Source organism: Vespa mandarinia, chromosome 4, assembly GCF_050613455.1.
Source record: "Vespa mandarinia isolate Hongniang chromosome 4, ASM5061345v1, whole genome shotgun sequence".
NCBI classification, from domain to species: domain Eukaryota; kingdom Metazoa; phylum Arthropoda; class Insecta; order Hymenoptera; family Vespidae; genus Vespa; species Vespa mandarinia.
This window is the reverse complement of record NC_140813.1, coordinates 9,146,290-9,167,717: the sequence shown is the minus strand read 5'-3', so window position 1 is coordinate 9,167,717 and position 21,428 is coordinate 9,146,290. Positions and strand designations below refer to the sequence as shown.

At 30.1% G+C, this 21,428-nt stretch overlaps 1 long non-coding RNA gene across 2 annotated transcripts in view; it reads right to left on the bottom strand.

The window, feature by feature from the left end:
• Positions 1-6,674: 6,674 nt before the first annotated feature.
• LOC118443090 (uncharacterized) overlaps positions 6,675-21,428 on the bottom strand; it is a 59,587-nt gene continuing 44,833 nt past the window's right edge. Inside the window, exon 4 of one of the 2 annotated variants that reach the window (XR_004838588.2) lies at positions 6,675-7,317. This is a non-coding gene — a long non-coding RNA (uncharacterized LOC118443090). Of the gene's footprint in view, positions 7,318-9,563; positions 9,749-21,428 lie in introns of those variants that run through there. The other variant, XR_014982030.1, reaches the window with a different exon arrangement.

Genomic DNA, 21,428 nt, shown 5'->3' with positions numbered 1-21,428 from the left:
ACGATGAAGAACGAAATACAGTGGACATCGTACGTTCCCATCCTTGACATTAAGAATATCGACGCGAATACTTTTTCGAGCTTTCTACGTTCCACATAGCGATGCATCAAAATCGGCTTCGGGCGATAGAAACGCAAATTACATTTGTCGAGATAGCAACGATCTTATCTTTTTATATACGCTTGACTTTTGATATTCATCATTATTATTGTTAAATACCATAATCGTCTATCATAAGATGATAATTTAACTTAACTATATTCATTTACGTTTCGTTATTCTTTATTTGCGTTAATTTCTTTTTATTAATTTTTTTTTCCGTTTTCGTTTTTCTTTTTCTTCATTTTCTTTTTGTTTAATTACGAACATCGCAAAATTATTTTAGAGAATAAAATCTATTTAAGCTTGGGATATTCTACGTGGAAAGAAAAGGAAGAGAAAAGAAAATAATCGAAAGAGGTCCAAAGTATTCGAACATTATACGATGAAACGTTAAAGCTATGACATAATGCGCCAAGTTTTGACGCCGAAGTGTCTACGTGCACGTGTCGCTGTTTTTAGATTCAAACCTTTTGCCAACCTCAGCTAAGAAATCCAAGAAATTAATTATGTTAAATACTTAAATATCGATTCGTTGCAAAATTGTTTTTTTAATTGGCTCATCGATATTACTTAAATTCGATCAAACTTTCACGTAGTTCTGACTAATCAAATATTCGCTATTTTTATAATTTTATTTATAGTAATAATAGTAATAATAATCATATCACTTGAATACGATTGATAAGGAATTAGATAGAATTAGATAGGTATTATATAATTAAGTAAATATAATTAATAGATAGTATTAATAGATTTTGTAATTAATGCATTTTTATAATTTTATAATTTTAGATACAATTAATGGATATAGATAGATAGAATAAATAAATACTATTTATTATTATTAACTTATAGATAAATATATTTTATATATTTGATAAGAATTGTTATATTTCAAAATATTTATAAATTTTTAATATATATTATATATATATTATATATATATTATATATATATTATATATATAATATATAATATATATAATATATAATATATAATATATTATATATAATATATAACATATAATATATAATATATAAAATATAATATATATTATATAAAAAAACAGAGATGATAAAACTTTTCATATTAAGAATTTCTCTATTTTTTACTTAAATTTTATCTATCATTACCTATGATTCTTGCAACTCGCTTCACCTCTATTCTGGTTGAAACGGTATATGGGTTAGGGCCAGCTCTGCCAACGCTGGATCGCACCCACGCAAGCACGTTCCCTTTTTCATCTTCTTCAACATCCACTATCGCCAAGCTCGAGATATACATACACAAATACGCACACACACACACACACACACACACACACACACACACACGCAGACGCATACTTACGTGGGCACACTCACGCAACCAGTCAAAAGTATATAACTCTCTCTTCTTCACGATATTCATCAAGCCTGTCGTCTAACTCGAACAGAAAAAAAAAGAAGAAAAAGAAAACGAAGAAAAAAAAAAGAAAAAAAGTATTCAACTCTCCATGTTAACAAAGACTACGAGAGACGAAATCATACACGATCGAGATCGTGCGTATAGATCACTCGAGTTGGTTCACAAAGAGATCTTACTCGATCGTAGCACGTGCTTCTACTTCTCGATTGATACTGAACACATTTCCTAGAGAGTTGAGTCTTTTGTGGATGAACACGAAGCATGTTTGTTAGTAAACAATAGATCAAAATTAGTCCAAACAATTTGCACATTTACGGATATGAGTAATAATGTAAGAATTCTCTTTCTTTTCTTATATGTTAACCGAAAAGATTTCTAATTGATTAATCAGTGTATATCTATGAAATTTACTTTTAATTCAATATAAAATCTTCATCGTATCGAAATAGAAAGTTTTGAATAAATGAATGAATTATTGAAAAAAAAAAAAAAAAAAAGAAAAAAGTCAATAATGCATGTTCTCTCAACACGTCGATCTATGTATAATACTAATCTTAATACTTTCCTTTAATTTTTTGTAGATATGTGAATAAGATATATATAATAATAATTTTTTTTGTAGATATACGAATAAAAGGTACAGGAGAATTCGTTGTTATACATTTTGGATTAGAATTTGCTCTTATTAAAAAATATATTTTTCATCTTCGAAATGTCAACAAAAAAAAAAAAGAAGAAAAAGGAAAGAAAAAAAGAATAAAACATGAAGAAAAGAAAGAAAGAAAGCAAGAAATTAATTCTTAAAAACACTGTAAAATTATGTTTACAAAATTGAACCGGCTGATCGATCGTCGTTCGCTCACTTTTGAGACATTGTTAACGAGCTAATTAATTAGGAAATTTAAAATGTATTATTCTTCGAATCCAATGAATTTTTCAAATTTTCGAATGGATCATAGAACAACCGGGCAAAAGTTAAAGAAGGTCTCTCTCTCTGGTTTGTAGATCGGCATCATGCTTCGGTACCACGAGCACGATGTGGGTGTGACCTGGTTTCCGAGAGTTTCACTTTCCTGTAAGATCGCCGCGGACGGAGGAGGTAAGGAGGATTCGACCCCAGTCGTTACGTCATGCATTGTTATGCCGGCCGTAACGGGCCGTAGTCGTACGTGCGGAACTCCACGAGAATTAAAATAAGCTTCGAGGCTGTGCGCTCGCGCGACCGCTATCGCTTAACTCGCATCGATTCCGATCGTTATCGACGATTTTCTTTACGGCCTCGGACGAGATAATTAAAGAGACTCGATTTAACGCATTATATCAATTTTCTACACCTCCTCTTTCGCGTAATTATTTTCTTTTGACGATGTTATTTTATATGACCTTAAAATCAAAATAATATCATTTATGTTTAATAAAACTAAATGATATATACATAATGGTTAACAAATTGATTTAAAAGAAAAAAAAAGAAGAAAAAAGCAAGGAAAAAGAAAGAGAAAACGAAGAGGAAGAAGAAGAAGAAAAAGAAAAAGATAAATCGATCGAATTAAATTTGGATCATCGTTTTGTCGAAAATATATAAATATTGAACGACAGTTACTATTATATTTTACGATTACGAACTTAACGATTCCTTTAATAAGTTAACTGATCGCGTGTACGGCAAGATTGATAAACGTGCAATATCCGTGATTAATACTGTTAGAAATTCGATAGCTAACACGCGAGAAATAATCATTTTTACGATCTACGAAACTCTCTCTCTCTCTCTCTCTCTCTCTGATCTCATAACATTTGGATGCCGTGAATACTTTTATCAATAATGAGTATCTCAAAGCCGATGAGTGTCACTATCGATAAATCGGTTTCCAATTATACGGAATGAAGTATATCGTTTACATTAGAAAGCTGAATATTATTATATGGCATTGTACAAATAATAATCACAGATATTTCTAATTATCAGTATAAATATTCAAATCGATAAGATAAATAATTGATATTATTCATTTTATAAATAAATAAATAAATAAATAGATATAAGGATAATCAATAATTTTCTTTTGAATCTATTAATTATTTATTAGCCAGCCATTTATCACGTAAATACCGGTTTCAAATATATATCTTTAATTTCTTCACTCGATAGTTTTATTATTGTCATGTGAGAGAAATTGGGATTATATACTGCCTGATATTTATTTTTACTTTTCTTTCTTTTTCTTTTTTTCGCAAATCACGGTTCATCCTTTCGACTAAACTCTCCCTTTCATCTTTTTTTTTCTTTTTTTTTTCCTTTCTTTAAACTATCTAAGATCTCCGATCGGTAATGCACGTGAGAATCGTCGGAACGTCTGTATGTATGTACATACATATATTAACTCGATCTCGTTCGCTTAGATTCGAGAGAACAGATAACAGATGTATCTCATATACAGAGTGTTCTTTCAGTTTAATCAATTACGCGCAACCAATAAGAATAAGAAAATCTATTTATAATGTTAATCTTTCAATTTTCCTTATCTCCTACACGCGTTCCTATATTATAATTTATATATAATTATTTTAATTAAAAAATATTTATAGAAATTTACGACGACAATTGAAACAGATTGATTAAATATTTTAATCGGCGATATTGTGTAAAGAATCTTTTTTCGAAAAGTGTCTTGTTTAGAAGGTCAATAAAAGATTCGAAAAATGTATTCCATTTAATATAATAATAAGTAAAATCATGGAAATATTCAAGAATCATATCTCGCATCGATTAATCATTCGAACAGAAAAAATAAAGAAAAACACGTGATAGAAAACGCGACTATCGGAGAAACGAATATCTAATGATTGCGATAATTCTCAATGATTCGGAGGACTCTTCAAAAAAGAAATATATATATATATATTGCAGTTGGAACATCGAGTGTAGCAATTTAATGGATAATTTTTGCGTATGACATGTTCAATTTTGTCTGTGATAATCATCTATGATGTATTAGAACGTTCTTCTTTCATTTATTAACGGTGCGAGTTTTACGAAAATTTATATTTGAATAAAAAATTATTCCAAAAATTCACCTCTCTAAAATATATTTTTTTTTAGAAATTTTTAGGAAAATAATTACTATCACAACGTTTTTAATAAAATTCAAATTGATACTAAATCGTTGCATGTACTCTGGATCTCTTTTTACATTGTGAATCCGTATCGTATAAAAACAAAAACAAAAAGTACGTAAAAAAATCCGTACAAAAATTGATTTACGAAAAGTATAAAACTTGTGTTAAATTAATGCAAATTATAATAAAAAAGTAATTTAAAATATAGAATTGCATTCAGCCAAAACGTTTTTATTTAATTAATAAATATATAAAAGAAAAATCAAAAAAAATACGCACAACTTTCACGACATTCTCTTCGAATTAATTAATCTGCGTTTTAGCAACTCGTGTAAGTAAAATAAATGTGAATAAAATGCGTTAAGAAAACCGTATAACTGTAAGTCGCGTAAAAAGACAAAAAGAAAATAGAACAAATCGAAAAAAAAGAAAAAGAAAAAAAGCAAAACAAAAAAGTACCGTTCAAAATGAAATCCAGGTATTGCATTATGTATTAAACCAAATCAAATATTATATAACAATTTCATGAGCAAATATTTAAATGAAACCATCAGTATTATACGCGCAGATATTTTTGTTTTGGTAAAATAATTTTTGATAACGAAATTTAAATGGAAAGCAAATAATTACGTATACGTTACATTACATATGTATTAAATTACATTAGACATTGATACATTTTGCAGTTCTGTAAAGTACATTTAAAGATGGATTAAAATGAGACACCCTATAAGTGTGTATATATATATGCACAGATATATATACATACATCATACATACACACACACACACACACACACACACACACACACACATATATATATATATATATATAGATAAGTAACATATCTAGATATCTACTTAAAACATACTTCGTTCGATCGGTCGGTCACGTTCGGATCTTGACGCTCGTCTTTTAAATTTACGAGCAATGCATAGAACTCTCTAAGTTCGTTCGTTTAGTTCTACTCTCTCTCTTTCTCTCTCTCTTCTCTCTTTTCTCTCTCTCTCTCTCTTTTCTCTCTCTCTCTCTCTCTCTCTCTCTCTCTCTCTCTCTCTCTCTTTTTAACGCTTCTCGTAGAGGAATAGAAAAGAGTATAGAAGAGTTTGACGACGATAAATGGAGGGGGGAGAAGAGATAGGCGGGAGCTCTCACGTGCGCTCACGAGCGCGTGCGCCTACTCTCGCCACGATTCCCAAGTGTTAACCGACGACGGCACATATAAAAGAGCGTTCTAGCGTGCGACCTATATTCCACGCCTGCATCGCTATATTAGACGCGCGCGACGCATCAGGGACGCGCCTGTGAAACGGCGCCTCTCTCTCTCTCTATCTCTCTTTCTATCTCTCTTTCTATCTCTCTTTCTCTTTCTCTCTTTCTCTCTCTTTCTGTTTCCCTCTTTCTCTATCTTGTTCTCTCTCTCTCTCTCTCTCTCTCTCTCTATAGCGTTCTAACTCTATCTGTCCTACTCTTTCTCCTCTCTCGAACTCTTAAACTCTCTCTTTCTCTCTCTCTCTTTCTCTCTCTCTTACTGTAAAGCTCTCTCCCCCACTAAATTCCTGGCCAATCGAGTCCAAATTAAAATACCAGTTCCCCATACCACTACGATAACGTTTCTTTAAATAAGCATATATAGTTAATCTTTCTCTAACGAAGTTTTAGTACAGTTAAATCTATTTCAAAATACGTATTCTCTCGCGATAAACGCATTGTGGTAACAATTTTATTTATTTGTTTATTTTATTTTTCTTTTTTTTATTTACTATTCTTTTTGTTCGATGGATTTTAATGAGATGTCCAATGAAATGACATTGTTCTTATTGTTACGTAAATTGTCTTCCATAACCGGAATGTTATCGATTAAATATAAACAAAAAATTCTAATCCGATCTTAATTAATAAATATTGTTACAAATCCTTTTACTTATTTATAAATCACTTTAATAAATAAAAATGATAACGATAAGAATTCGGATTAATAATTATCGTAAATTTCTGTATGATAAATTAATGCTTTAATACAAGCAAAAAGTTTATTGTTAAGATGATAAAAAAGGTATTTATTTGTGAATTAATCTAATATTTTCATGAGAGGTATATAATGAAATAGAAAAAAAAAGAGATGAGATGATGAGGGGTTACTGAGGATAAGACGGAGGATGCTATCGAATCTCGCAAACGATAACCTCTTCCGTTTTTTTTCTTTCCCATTTTTCTTTTTTCTTCTTTTTTCTTTTTTTCCTTTCTTTTTTCTTCTTTTTTCCTTTTTTTTTTTTAACCGAGATAGCTTCTAAATATCACGCAAATGATTCATTGGATATACAAAAAGGAATAATAGAAAAAAAAATGAAGGACAAATATTTAAGTTAAAATTGTACGGACGAAAAATTCGCTTCGAATTATTTTCTGCGAAGAATTGGAGCTGTGATATTTTTCTTTTTAGTTTCTTTATTATAAAATTTCTTTTCCAGTTAAATTACCCTCGCGAATTCCTGACATCAATACGATTTTCACGTGTATTCATGCGCATAAACGAAGTGCAGCATCCAGAATGGAACGCGTTCGCGCACCCACGTATCCGCGAGGAAGTCGAGAATTTATTTTTATCTTCCTTCTTCCGCACGATCTCCGATGTCTCCTTCGTACGTCGACCCATCGACCGTTCGTTATCTTCAAGATTCTTCCCTCTGTTTATAAAAGAAAAAAAGAAAAGTAAAAGAAAGAAAAAACACAATTAAAATACAAAAATAATAAGGAGGATGATTTTATCTTCTCAGATTATTAATATTATTATTATTATTATTATTATTATTATTATTATTATTATTATTATTATTATTATTATTATTATTATTATTATTATTATTATTATTATTATTATTATTATTATTATTATTATTATTACTACTATTTATTATAACTATTACTAATAATAATATGTAGTCTTGAATTGCATATATATATATATATATTTTGCTAAAATGATATATTGATAATATTATATAATGTATTGATATATTCTTAATATTGTTTAATATTCTCTGTTTTATTATATTGAACTTGTATATTACGAATTATATAAACACAGATTAATAATATTAAAAACTTAATAATATTATTATACTTTTGTCCTGTAACTAATTTTAAATTCTTGTCCCTTTAATGATTAGAATTAGTATAAAATACCACTGATAAAATTGATAATGCACATTTTGTTTTTTGTTTTTTCTATTTCAGCATTAAAACGTACGCAGATAGACACACGCAAATATTCATAATATTTTTATAATCAGAAGTGTCTGACACGATTGAAAATTTAAAAAAAATGGAGAAAAAAAATTCCGAATCATTATGAAAATATGTTGGCAGTAACATTGAGATAAGAGAAAATCATGCCTTTTCAAAGCCTATAAATTCCGTAATTGACTTATATAAGATCGCGAGAGGAGTCTTTCAAAAGGAAGATCTCGACGAAAGAAGACGAAAAATTGCAGGAAACGAGCGCGCAAATCGAACGTTGTCACGTTCTATTCGAAACAAGAAGAACTCGAGAAAGTCAGTTCTGTTTAAAAGAGTAGATTGAACGTCACGCGATTCCATCGATATATTTCAAAGCAACGATATCACCGACGATATCAAGACAAGCTACTACTAAACTGCCATAATAAGACAGAATGTATCCATTATTAATAACATAAATAAGAAAAGAAACGTGACAATTCCAATCGCCATATGGTCAACCTAAATTCTAAAAGGCTATCGTAACTGGCATAATCGGGATAACCTAGATAATATGTACTTAGAAACATATTTACGTACCACGAAAGAAAAGGAAGGAATAGGGAGATAAACGATTGAAATATGAAAGATCGTTACTATGTTAGAAATTTCTTCTATCGATTCGTAGAACAAGACGAAAATTGATCGATCGATGGTCGATGCTAAATTTAAACACATCATTAATTTCAATGAATTCGCTTGATTTACACCTAATAGAAGACTATCATTAAAAGTTGTCTGACGTACCAAATGCTGTTAAAACGAAAGATCTTAAGACATTAGAATTTCCTTCAAGTAACTTGTTGATCTTAATGAAATCAAAGTCCGACTGCCGAATTAGAACGTTTCTTAATAGTCATTGCATTTAATATACTAACATAAAATAGAATAGAATATTTGTTATTCGAAAACCTGTTAATACGATTAGAAATAATTATATATACATAGACATATATATCGTGTATTATCTATCTTATATATATCTATCTATCTATATATACATATATATATATATATATATATAAGATAGATATATATATAAGATAGATAAGTACACGATCTTCTCAATACTATTATTCAAGTAAAAAAAAATAAAAAAATAAAACCATACTACATATACATTATTATCATAGTTACAAGATCGAGCATTCGGCTACTGTTATAAGAACTTAACGATATTAACAAAAAAATAAATAAATAAATAAATAAATAAATAAATAAATAAATAAAAAATCTATTCCAAAGAAATATTGAAATATTATTCTAAAGTAATTAATCGAACTAATCGTAAGAATCTCCGTGAATCTTCATCATCATTATCGTCATGATCGATGACAGTGGTGACGATGCAGTCGTTGTCCTCCTATGGGCTGCGGTCGAGACTTCTCCCATTAAATCACAAATGAATGACATTAACGGTGCTATAATATCGTAGCAGTATTACCGTGACGGGTATTACGTGTCACGAGTCGTGCGCTAGCGCTCGCGCTCTCGCTCTCTCGAGTGCGCGCGCGCGCCCGCTCGCGTTCCCTCTCGTTTTTCCCTCCTCCTCTTCCTCCTTCTCTTCCTCGTCATCTACCTTCTCCTCCTCCTCCTCCTCCTCCTCCTCCTCCTCCTCCTCATACTCCTCCACCCTTTTTCTCTTTCTCCTACTCCTTGTCTCCTCTCGCTTGCTTCCATCATCATCCTGGTCTCCCACTCTTTAAACTCGACGCGCGCTCTACTCGCTCTTTCCATCTCTCCCTCCAAGCTACTCTCTGGAAAACATTCTTACCGTTGCATGCAAGGAATCAGGTCACTGCGCTGCAAGAAAGCAAAAGCCGCGCTCGCGAGCACGGGCTACGGAACGAGCACGGATTAGTATTATCGAATGTATATGTATATATATATATGTGTGTGTGTGTGTGTGTATATACATACCTATATATATCTATATCTGTATATGTATATATATATATATAATATATATATATATATATATATATATATATATATATATATATCCTCCGGAAAAGGACGATGACTAAGACATCGTTTCGTCAGAACTTTCGCGAAACCCGTGTTAAGAACCGACCTGGCGTAGGGCAGGCCGGATGCTAGGAAGAAAGAAAGAAAAAGAGAGAGAGAGAGAGAGAGAGAGAGAATGCAACATTTTCCGATCTGATCATTAATCGATAAGATTTTCTTAGAAAATCTTTCGATTCCTTTTATGCTTACTTTCTTACGATGAACTTGACAATATCGTTAAGATTTACCTATTAATGAAGAAGACAATCTGTATACATATAGTATATACCTATCTATATGTATATGAACATCCATGTACATTAAAAAATATGTAATACAATTAGCATTATCACTTCTTCTACAATTTTATAAGTTTTGTGATGAAAAAATAAAAAAAACAAAAAAATATAAGAAAAAGATTTTACAAGAAACGATAAAGTAATTTCTACGATATGATGATTTTTATTCATGTAATTTTATCACTTATCACTGTAAAATAGAAATTTATATGTCAATGAAATATACAGTCTTTATATCTCCGCCTATAGTGACTATCCAATGTCACCAAACTTCAATTACTAATTTTTACGGCAAAGAACAAATATTTTAATAGACAGTCTGTTATCTTAACGAAATAGGAAAATTATTTTCAGAATATATCAAACGAGAAAATTTTCATATAATCATTATAATCAAGTAACTTCATAAAATTATCGTAAAAAAGACATTTATGCGCTGATAAAGACAAAAAAAAAAAAGAAATTACAATTTTCAAGCAATCTAACAGAACCTGTTTCACCTAATTAATAAATAATCTCGTAATTTCAACAGTAAAAGATAAAGTAACCTCTAAAAGCATATCTATATATAAACACATAGATACAGACATACACATACATACATTTTATATATATATATGTATACATATATATATATATATATACATATATATAAGAAGATAAATAGATAAAAAGATAATTTAATAGCCTATAATCGTACACGAAATAAAACCAAAGACCATGAGATTAAAAAATTTTCATGCAATTACTTTCTAAATAATCAACCAATACAATCGATTCCTGTATTTTATAAACGATTATAATACTTTTATTTACAAGAAAATTTTTATGAATTTAATTATATAGAAATTTTCATACAATTACTTTTTAAATACGTGATCAATCAATATAAATCAATTCTTGTATATCATGACCGATTATAATATTTTTATTTATAGTACAATTTAAAAGACAATTTAAATGATCTGATATATGTATGTGTGTGTGTATATATATATGTATATAAACACACATATATGTATACATAGCTGTTTAAAAAAGAAAACAAAAAAAATACCTTAGTCTTTTTACATTGATACTTCTTCACTAATTCGAAGAAGGAAAAAGTACGAAGACGAAAGTCTTCTGATACCGTTGGTGTTGGTCATGGTCTGATCATCTCGTATGACGCATTACGAACTCCTGGTAGGCCTTTACCGAAGCTAGAATCGATGCTGCATAAGCATGCATACGCGTTCTTCTTATCGCTCTCTTGCAATGTGCATCTTGTATTTCGTTTTATTTTACGCACGACTTTCGACATATTCCACATCGATATGGTACATATACACACACACACACACACACATAGTAAGTAATAACAAAAAAAACCCACGGGTTCTTTCGGTAATTCCCTTGGTTTGTTTGGCTTACTTGTGAAAAGGTCAAATTAACATTGATGACTGATAAATAATCAAAAATGAATAAACTCGTTGATAATAAAATTAGCCTAACTAGATATATAATGATTTCGAAGAGAATCAAACACGACTTATCGCTTTTTGATTATCATTGAGATCGGACAAATCCTTTCTCTTTTATAAACGAATTCTTCAATTTATTTATTTATACTTCATAAACGAATTTTACGTTGTTAATATTTCTGTTATACATATATACATATATATATATATATATATATATATATATATATATATATATAAATGTAATGGTTAAAAAAAAAAGAAAAAGAAATTTTTTTTTTTGTTATTTTCAATTATTATCGACCAAGTAAAATAATACAGTAAAATTTCGACTAGAATTTTGTCCTTTTCGATCATTTCGATATAATTCAAAAATAAAAATAACAAGGACGTAAATAATTTGAATATAATTTTATTAAACTTAGCGATCATGCAAACTGCAATATGTTTTATGTACGCGTTCGTATGACACGATAAGTTTGATAACGTTTTAATTAATTAAAAAAACAAAAAAAGGAATTATGTCACACCTTAAGTGAATAATGCATTCATTTGGAATCATGCAAGTCTAACAGTAATAATACGAATATCATTTTAAAGTACAGACTTTACATATATGTATATATTAGCGTTTTGGTTTGAATATTTCGATTCTCAAGGATATTCGTCTATTCTAATTATAATTCACCATTCAATTAATTATAAAATTATATTTAGATCGTAATCAACAAATAAATCTTTTACATAATCCAGAGAAATAAACAATTCCGAATTAAAATATTAGTTTTGAAAAGTTTTTTTATTACGTTTAGATGGGTTGATATTCTTTTTTCTTTCTTGTTCCTTTTTATAATTTATTCCTAGGGAAAGATAATCGTCTCGTCTCGCAAAATCGATAAGAAAAAAAAAAACGTGTGTCAAAGCATTACCAAGTGACGGCTTTCACGGGTCTAAGATTTCGCACGTTCACCGGACAAAGGGTTATTTGTCGAGTCGACATCAAACACGAGAACGCAATGGTTTGCATGGAAAACAGTCTCGAGTACTCTTTTACAGTTCAACGAACTATGAGACATGGTTATCGTTGTTGTAATTGATAATTTTTCTAGAAGGGAAAAAATTGAGAATCGTTAATCTTTCGAGATGTTCATTATCTATCGACAATTATTAATGCGATAATAAAAAAATATAAGATATAGATCAAATTTAGATTCAGCAGCAACTTACGTAAAAGGGATAAGAAAAAAAGAAAAGGAAAAATAAAAATAAAAATAAAAATAAAAGAATTTAAATATATTCGCCATTAGAAATTCAAGTTACCTTCTTTCATTGCATTTCCTTAGAATCGTTTACGCGTATAAAGAATATTCTTTACCTGCTTAAAGTCAAGGACAGGAATACTTGTCTTCCTTGCACGTTATACGGGTTTCGGTTGTATCGAACACGATCGAAGAAAGAATGTGATACATCGAAGGAGTCTTTTGCTCGTTTTCTTCCTGGATTCCATGATCGAGGACGAACAGATCTCATCCTTCAAGATATCCAGATCTTCCTACTTGCGGGGTCAAGTCATAGGAATGGCACGTGGTTTTCTTTGTTACTATAAACCTACTCTCCTTCGGATAAATACTATGTAGATATTACTTTTTCTCCTTAGTTCAGAGATTTTAATAATAAATAAATAATAAAGGAAAAAAGGAAAAAGAAACAACAATAAAATTAATGATAAAAAAAAAAATAATTACAACGATCGAATTATTTAAATAATAGATTGTAATATCTGTAATATATTTTCAATGAAATGATATTTAAATATTTAATTCTAAAATGTTAAAATCGAAATTACGAATGCTATAGTGGTTATCTTCGTTATGGTATATCTATTATTTTATAAATAAATAGTATTTTCTACTGAACCTCTCCAACCATCCACTACTCACCTATTCACCCATCCTCGTTCTTCATAATTCATATCTTATCGAGCACAGAATAATAAAAATAAATGTTGAAACGATTGGAATAAAATTATAATGATTGAGAGTGATTACTATAAGTAGTGATTTTAAAATATTAAAATACATTTAAAAGTTTCTCATTTATACGATATATCTTCACTATAAATCAAAGAAATAATATTTATTAATTAATTTATTTATTAATTTCAGTTAAATTATTTTCTTTCATTTGTCTTCAAATATTATCCAGTACGTAAAAAGAAAAGAGGAGAAAATAGAGAAAAAAAAAGAAGAAAAAACGAAATCAATGATAAAGTGATTCGAAAGAAAAAAAGAATTACGTTTGAGCTACGTTAAATTCATGATTATATTATTTCTAATTGTAGATTATTTGAAAACATTTACTTCTGTAGTCGAAATCGATTGTTTTACCAATCCGTTTTCGTTCTTTTGATCTTCCTCTTTCTCCCTCTCTCTCTCTCTCTCTCGCGAGTACCAACATCTCAGTCAGTAATAATTCGTGCACGAGATGAACGCGCCCGCTTCGTAATTATTTATAATCAAAAGGGTAGGCCGGCTTACAATAGTCGCGATGCCGCTAGTCTACAATCGAGTCGCGATAATGACGACGATGGCGACGCCGACGACGACACGATCATAATAATTATTGCATAATGACGGCTGCGTCCTACCTACGGGTAGACTACGCGGTAGCAGTCACTTTCCTTTTTCAGTGGCCTGGATCATCATCATCTCTCTCTCTTTCTCTCTCTTTCTCTTTCTTTCTCTCTTTTTCATGACACCGATACTTCCTTTCTCTCTCTCTCTCTCTCTCTCTCTCTCTCTCTCTCTCTCTCTCTCTCTTTCTCTCTCTGTTTCTTTTTCTGTCTTGCGAATTCGTACGGATTCATAACCCGCAATTACTTCGAGAAGCCAAATCGTAGTTTCTTTCGAAAATAGAAATTAATCGACACTTGCTCTCGATCACTAAAATGAATCCTATTAAAATGAATTAGTTATAATTGTTTATAATTGTCAAGAAATAAATCGGTACAATCTTAATATTACGTAACGGATAAATATATACACATATATATATACATATATATATATATATATATATATATATATAAATCTGTTATATATATGTTTATATATATATATATATATATATATATATATATATGTAATGTATAAGTAATAGAAAGAAAAGTAATAAAGTAATAAAACGAAAAGATAGAATAATAAAAAGAAAATAATTATCGAAAAGTGCAAGTAATTGTTATCGGAATATTTAAAATGTTGAATATTATTTATAAATGATTTATAACGATCGAAATTTCAGTAAACTAATACTCAATTTCAAAACGACGCGGCGACTATGCATTGAATGATATCGTGCCATCCGAGTTCACTCTGTGTTGCATCTCTTTTAAAAGGTAAGCCAAGTAGATATGAGTTGTACACGTACGTACAGTATATACATATATACATATATACATATATACATATATACGCGTACGTACGTACGTGCTTAGACACACCTATGTTCGGCCTTTGTACTTCAGCGACGGACTCTACTGAGTGAACCCCGATGCATACTAGCCAGTCAACGGCTCTTTTCTAATGCTCTCTTTTCTTCTTAGAAAACCACTCTCCTAGAAAAACTTCCGAGAATGAGTCTTTTAAATAACAGAAGAGAATTCTAGACAAATTTCAAATACTCTTTTCTAAGCCCATCTTTTTCTTTTGTTTTTTATTTATTTATTTATTTTCTCCCTTTTTTTTTTTTTTTTTTTTTAACATCTAATAATTCCACCAAGTATACGTTGATTTAAACGATTAATTTTGTAAATAGTCTAATAGAATTATTTTTATTCGAAAAATAATAAACGTTTTCTCTTATAAAAACAGAAGAAAGATAGTTCGAATTTGCTGCACGTAAAGTGGGAAAAAAAGAGATAAAGAGAAACAGAGAAAGACAAAAAGAAGAAGAGAGAGAGAGAGAGAGAGAGAAAGAGAGAGAGAGAGAGAGAGAGAGAGAAAGAGAGAGAGAGAGAGAGAGAGAGAAAGAGAGAGAGAGAGAGAAAGTGGATAATGAAGGTTTCAGCTAATCTCTTTAATGACACTCGTCGACTCCGCGAAAACTAACGTTAATTACAGTCAATTAGCTTTTCCTGAACGTTTAACATCCGTTAACGAGTATTCGATTACGTGTAATGCCTTAACTTGAAGCCTAAAATAAAATATTTTCAACGACCTGACTCATTTGCATTTTGGATGATGGTTTTTATCCATTACACGTGGATCGAGGTCATGCGTTATACATATCTATATGTATATATCTATGTATATAGGAACTTTCAACGAATTCCGTGAACACGAAAATGAAAGCGAATGGACGATCCTCGATCGCTTTTGATCTAACTGATATTTCGTCGTTACACTGACGATTCAAAAAAACACTCGCGACGTGGCCTTCGCATCGTTTCGTTCGATCTTATTCAGATTAGTCACTTTATTTGATTGACAAACAATCCTATCGCGTATCGAAAGATTTCGTAAAGGTATTACCAGTTCGACAAAGAAATAATAATTTTGTTAAAAAAAAAAAGCAAAAAGGGAAAAAAGAAAAAAGAAAAAAGAAAAAGAATCAAAAGAATCCTTTGATAAATAATTTTTCTTTTCTCTATTTTTTTTTTTGTTTTGTTTTTTTACGTGTATACTTTTTGTGTTTTTTAATTCTTACGAAAATGAATACATTATACTAGTTTATTAAGTAATTACGAAAGTGGAAATAATGAAAACGGCACATTATCATAATTATTTATACGAAATTTCAAGAAAAGCTAAATATTTGCACGCGCTTGTGTGTTTGTTATATTAAACTATATCAACCCTTTGGACTATAATTATTTTCCTAATTTATTTTTTGGCCTGCTCATATGTTTACATAAATATGTACATACACGTATACTTTAATAACAATTTTTGAATAAAACTGTCTCCTAATGGCTTATTTCATTAATTAAATAAAATGTCACATCAGGATTGCCACACCAAAGATTTTTCTAGAGAAAAACAATGTTGCCCCGTTAATAGCGAGACATTATAAGAGGCAAAAGGATTAAATATGTATATATTTTAATTTTTATAGGTTAAGAAAACAAATATTGAACTGACAGAAAAACATTTTTTCTAATAATCTTTCCATTATATATATATATATATATATATATATATATATATTTTTATGGAACAACCTTTATACGTTTTCTTTTATTTATTTGTTACTTTTCTTTTATTTCGGATAATAATATACATACGATCGCAAGATTATCTTTAATAATCTTTTTATTGAATAATGATTTTAGAATACGTTTCCTTTTGTTTATTTTATTTATTTATCATTTTCTTTTCTCTTTTTATTCTTTTTTTTTTCATTCATTTATTTTCTTTCTTTTTTTTAATTATGAAAATACAAAAGGTAAGATAGCGTTTGTGGAGAAGGAAAAAATTTTGTTCGATCATAAAGAATGCGTATAGTTAACGGCATTCTATTGGTTAGAACGAAGCTCGATAAACGTGACCGAGTGCAATAGTAAAAGCGCATCGAGGTGTCCCGTCACTCCTACGCTTGACGTGCCGCACGCGGCACGAAGATCAGGCGAGCATACAGTCGGTAGATGTATCCTACTATACCACCTTTCTGTTTCCCGCCATATTCGTCTTTTCAATCAATACGTCGTTTCTTTAACCCCAACCTCTTTTGTTACGTATTTCAATTAACATCGATGCACGTTTCAATTAAATGCGATTTCCAACGATCAACGTGATGCCCAAAGATTAACGAAGCACCTCTATTATATATTTTTATTTACGAACGAGTGTCCTTATTTTCTTTAATTTCCTAAACACATTTCAATCTTTTACAAACTAGGATTATATTTACTTAATTATATTTATTAAATATTGATAGATATTTGTGAATATTTTTTCTTCTTTTTTTCTTTTTTGTATTCTGATAACGTATAATTTCTCGTTATGTTCAATAACTATATGTATAATTAACAAACTATATTATAATAATATCTATTTAAAGTACAATATTATTAATATAAAAGCGTTAATACGTGTCTTTGTAATTTATCGAAAACATTTCATTATTATTTTTCTCTAATCGAAATGAAATCTTGTACAATCGCTCTTTATTATTCGACAAAAAGTTTGAACTATTTAATTTATGGAATTATTGAGTATAAAACTAAAACTTTTTGAACGAGTGAGAGACAGAAACTCCGATGTGAAATATGGAGCGAGAGATAGATAGATAGATAGATAAATAGATAGGTAGGTAGATAGAGAAAAAATTGTGAGACTGATTACACTAATAAAACATTGATTGAATGATTCTTGATTGTGATTTATTATTTGTGCTTCGTGTTCCGCATTTTGTGTTTTGTGTTCCGTGTTCTGTTTTTCGTGTATGAATTCAGCGTCACGAATTCGAAATACGATCGCGAAAAAAGATTTTATTTCATAAAATTTTTAACGGTTCTTCCAATTTTCCGATCCACGAACGATGAATATATTTTTGTGCTTTTCCGTAAAAAATAAGGAGCCAAGCAATTGGAACAAATGTTTATCTTACACTTCGAATCACAGAACTTCGTCTATATTATGAAGTAATGCGAATCCTCGATATATTACTTCGGAAAAAAAGAAATTACGAAAATAATTTTTTTAAATTTTAAATATCTGTCACGTTTCACGAATGAATATACTACTGGTTACGATAGAAAAGTTTGCAAAATTTGTTTATGCGATAAAACGTGAATAATTTCTATTTCAATACGAATTCATGGACGTATGCAATCTTTTTTTTTTTTTTGTATGATTTCATTAAATAATAAAAACAATACGCGGGACATAGCGTAAAGAAAAAAATTTGTCCTAAATGAACAAAATAGAAAAATATTCTTTTATATTTTACTTTCCTTTCTTATAAATTAAATACATTTATAATTTATTACATTGAATCAAACATATTTTAAATCCATGTTAGATATTTCAAATTTATTCATAATCGAGACAAAGAAAGATCTCTGCATTAAATTGAATTAAATTTCATCCTTTTTATTTCATTCATATCAAGATAAATATATGAATTACTTTAAACTATTAATGAATTAATGGCTTAAAGTATTTACATATTTAATAATTAAAGAGGAATAAAGTTAATGAGGAATAAAGTCAGCATATTTTTTCTTTTTTCTTTTTATGAAAATTTATATTTAATGTAGATAGAAAAAGATAAATAAAAGAACGATATACAGGAACGAGAGAAAGAAAGATCGAAAAAGGAATTCCTAGTCGAGGTCGATAAAGGTGTTTCGCTGATGAGGATTCTAGTGGATAGGAACACAGGAAGACCAAGGAAGAAGAAGAAATAAAACAGTATTCGAGGAGAGCAATTCAGACTCCCTTTCTCTCTCTCTTTCTCTCTCTCTCTCTCTCTCTCTCTTTTTCTCTCTATTTTCTTTCTCAGCCTCTCCAAAACCGCTAGGAGCGAGAGCGTACGATAATTTTGGAGAGGTCTTCTATTTCATCCTTTCTCCGCTTCTCTGCGGTTCTTGTGGGTCGGGAAGTGGGTCAGCTAGAGAGATACGATGTAAAGGAGAGAGAGAAAAAGAAAAAGAAAAAGAAAGAGAGAGAGAGAGAGAGAGAGCGAAAGAGAGAGAGAGAGAGAGAGAGAGAGAAAGAGAGAGAGGGAGCGTAGGAGAACAGCAGCGTGGCAGCTTCGTGGCAGACACGCGGCGAGGCCGACTCGGGCAACCTTCGAGAGATCGACTCAAACTCGACTTCCCATTCTCTCCTTCCACGTTTCTTTATCTATCAGATAAGGGTCCCGTTCGTTCGTTCATTCGTTCGTCCGTTCGTATGTTCGTATGTTCTTTTTTTTTTCCTTCTTGTCTTCTTTCCTTCTCTTTCTTTTTTCTTCTTTCTTTGTCTTCGATGTCACCATGCATCATGCCATAACGAAATAACATTCTTGGAAATCTCTTTTCTGATTTCTTTTTGTAAAGGAAAAAAGGAAAAAGTAAAATCATCGTTTCATAATAATTTCCGAACAGTAATGATATTTTATGTAAATAATAAAAGTGATCTTACCTTTTTTTTTTTTTTTTTTTTTTTATTGTTCATCCTGTCATATGAATTCGTTTGCAAAAAAAAAAAAAGAAAAAGACAATCGTAAACAGTTTCATTTCTGATTAATGAATATTTGTTTTTTATCCTCTGCTTGTTCCTTCGAAAGCGTAACAACACATGATAGATCAGAGATGCGTTGCGTCATACTGACGAGAGAGAACGTTGTAAAAAACAAAAAAAAAGAGAGAGAGAGAGAGAGAAAGAGAGAGGAAAAAAAAGAAAAGGAAAAGAAAAAACAAATAAAACGGAAAGAAATAAAAGAGAAAGAGAGAGAGAGAGAGAAAGAGAGGAAAAAAAGAAAGAACGGTGAAAAGATTCGTACTACCTTCGTTCCGGTACTCGAAGCGAAGCGAATAATAAAAATCGAATCGAGAAAGGCACCTCGGTCGCGATAAAAGATCGTCATGCGAGGACGACGAAGCCCCAGGAGGGATCGTTGTTTGCAATCGATTTCGTAAAAAAAAAAAAAAGGAAAAAAGAGACAGAAATAAATAAATAAAATAAAGAAAAAAAAAAAAAAAAAGGAAAAAGAAAAGTAAAGAACATCCATGCCAAAGTGGAATCGAATGAGATCATTACGATGAAATGCGATGATACTGCATTCTTCGATTCCTTTTCCTGTTACTCCACATATAATGTAGTATACAAACAGATGTCTTACTTTTTCTTTTACATTTTCATCCGTGATCGTTACTTCTCAATGTTTCTTTTTTCTTTTTTCCGAAAATACAAACAAGTACCACAATGAAACTCTGTCCTCGTTCGGTCAGCAAAATTAATTAAACAATTAAAGAATTGTATCGGGATTTTTCTTAATGTTTTCATAATTACATAAATATTTGTTCCTTCTTTCTTTCTTATTTTCCTCAAAGATGCGAAATAATAAATTTCTTATGTGTCCTTATAAAATTTATTCAAATCCTACGAAAAAAAAAAAAAAAATCAACGATCTCGTTCGAATAATCATAGATTATTTCGTTTCGTTACTATCAATTTCTTTAATAATATTATTTAACACTGCTTTCGAGATTAAGCTGCCAAGCGCGAAATTAAAAAAGGGAAGATATACAACAAAAATCATGTAAAAGAAATAGAAAAGAGAGAGAGAGAGAGAGAGAGAGAGAGAGAGAGAAAGACAACGTTTTCAGATACGAGACGAAATATTGTGCGATGAAAGAGAAACGAACGATTTTTCCTATCACGTACGCGTGGCATGAATATTAATCGCGACCTGTATACGGGTCATCTGATTAGACAAACTTCGAACCAAAAGAGATAGATGTACATATATAATACACACATACATATGTGCGCGAGTGCACGCACGCACGCAAGCACGTATACACATGCATCGTTATATGTATATACATTTGTTTTATAGGTAAAAGTCATGACTCGTGCGACAAAGATATATATATATATATATATATATATATATATGTATATATGTATGTATGTATATGTGTATGTATTTATCTACATGTGTACTAGATGAATTTCGCTTTGCCCAGAGAAAACGTCCGATAGACGTTTCATCGATAAGATCCAGACATTTTTCTTCTCAATAATATTAAATGCGTCAACT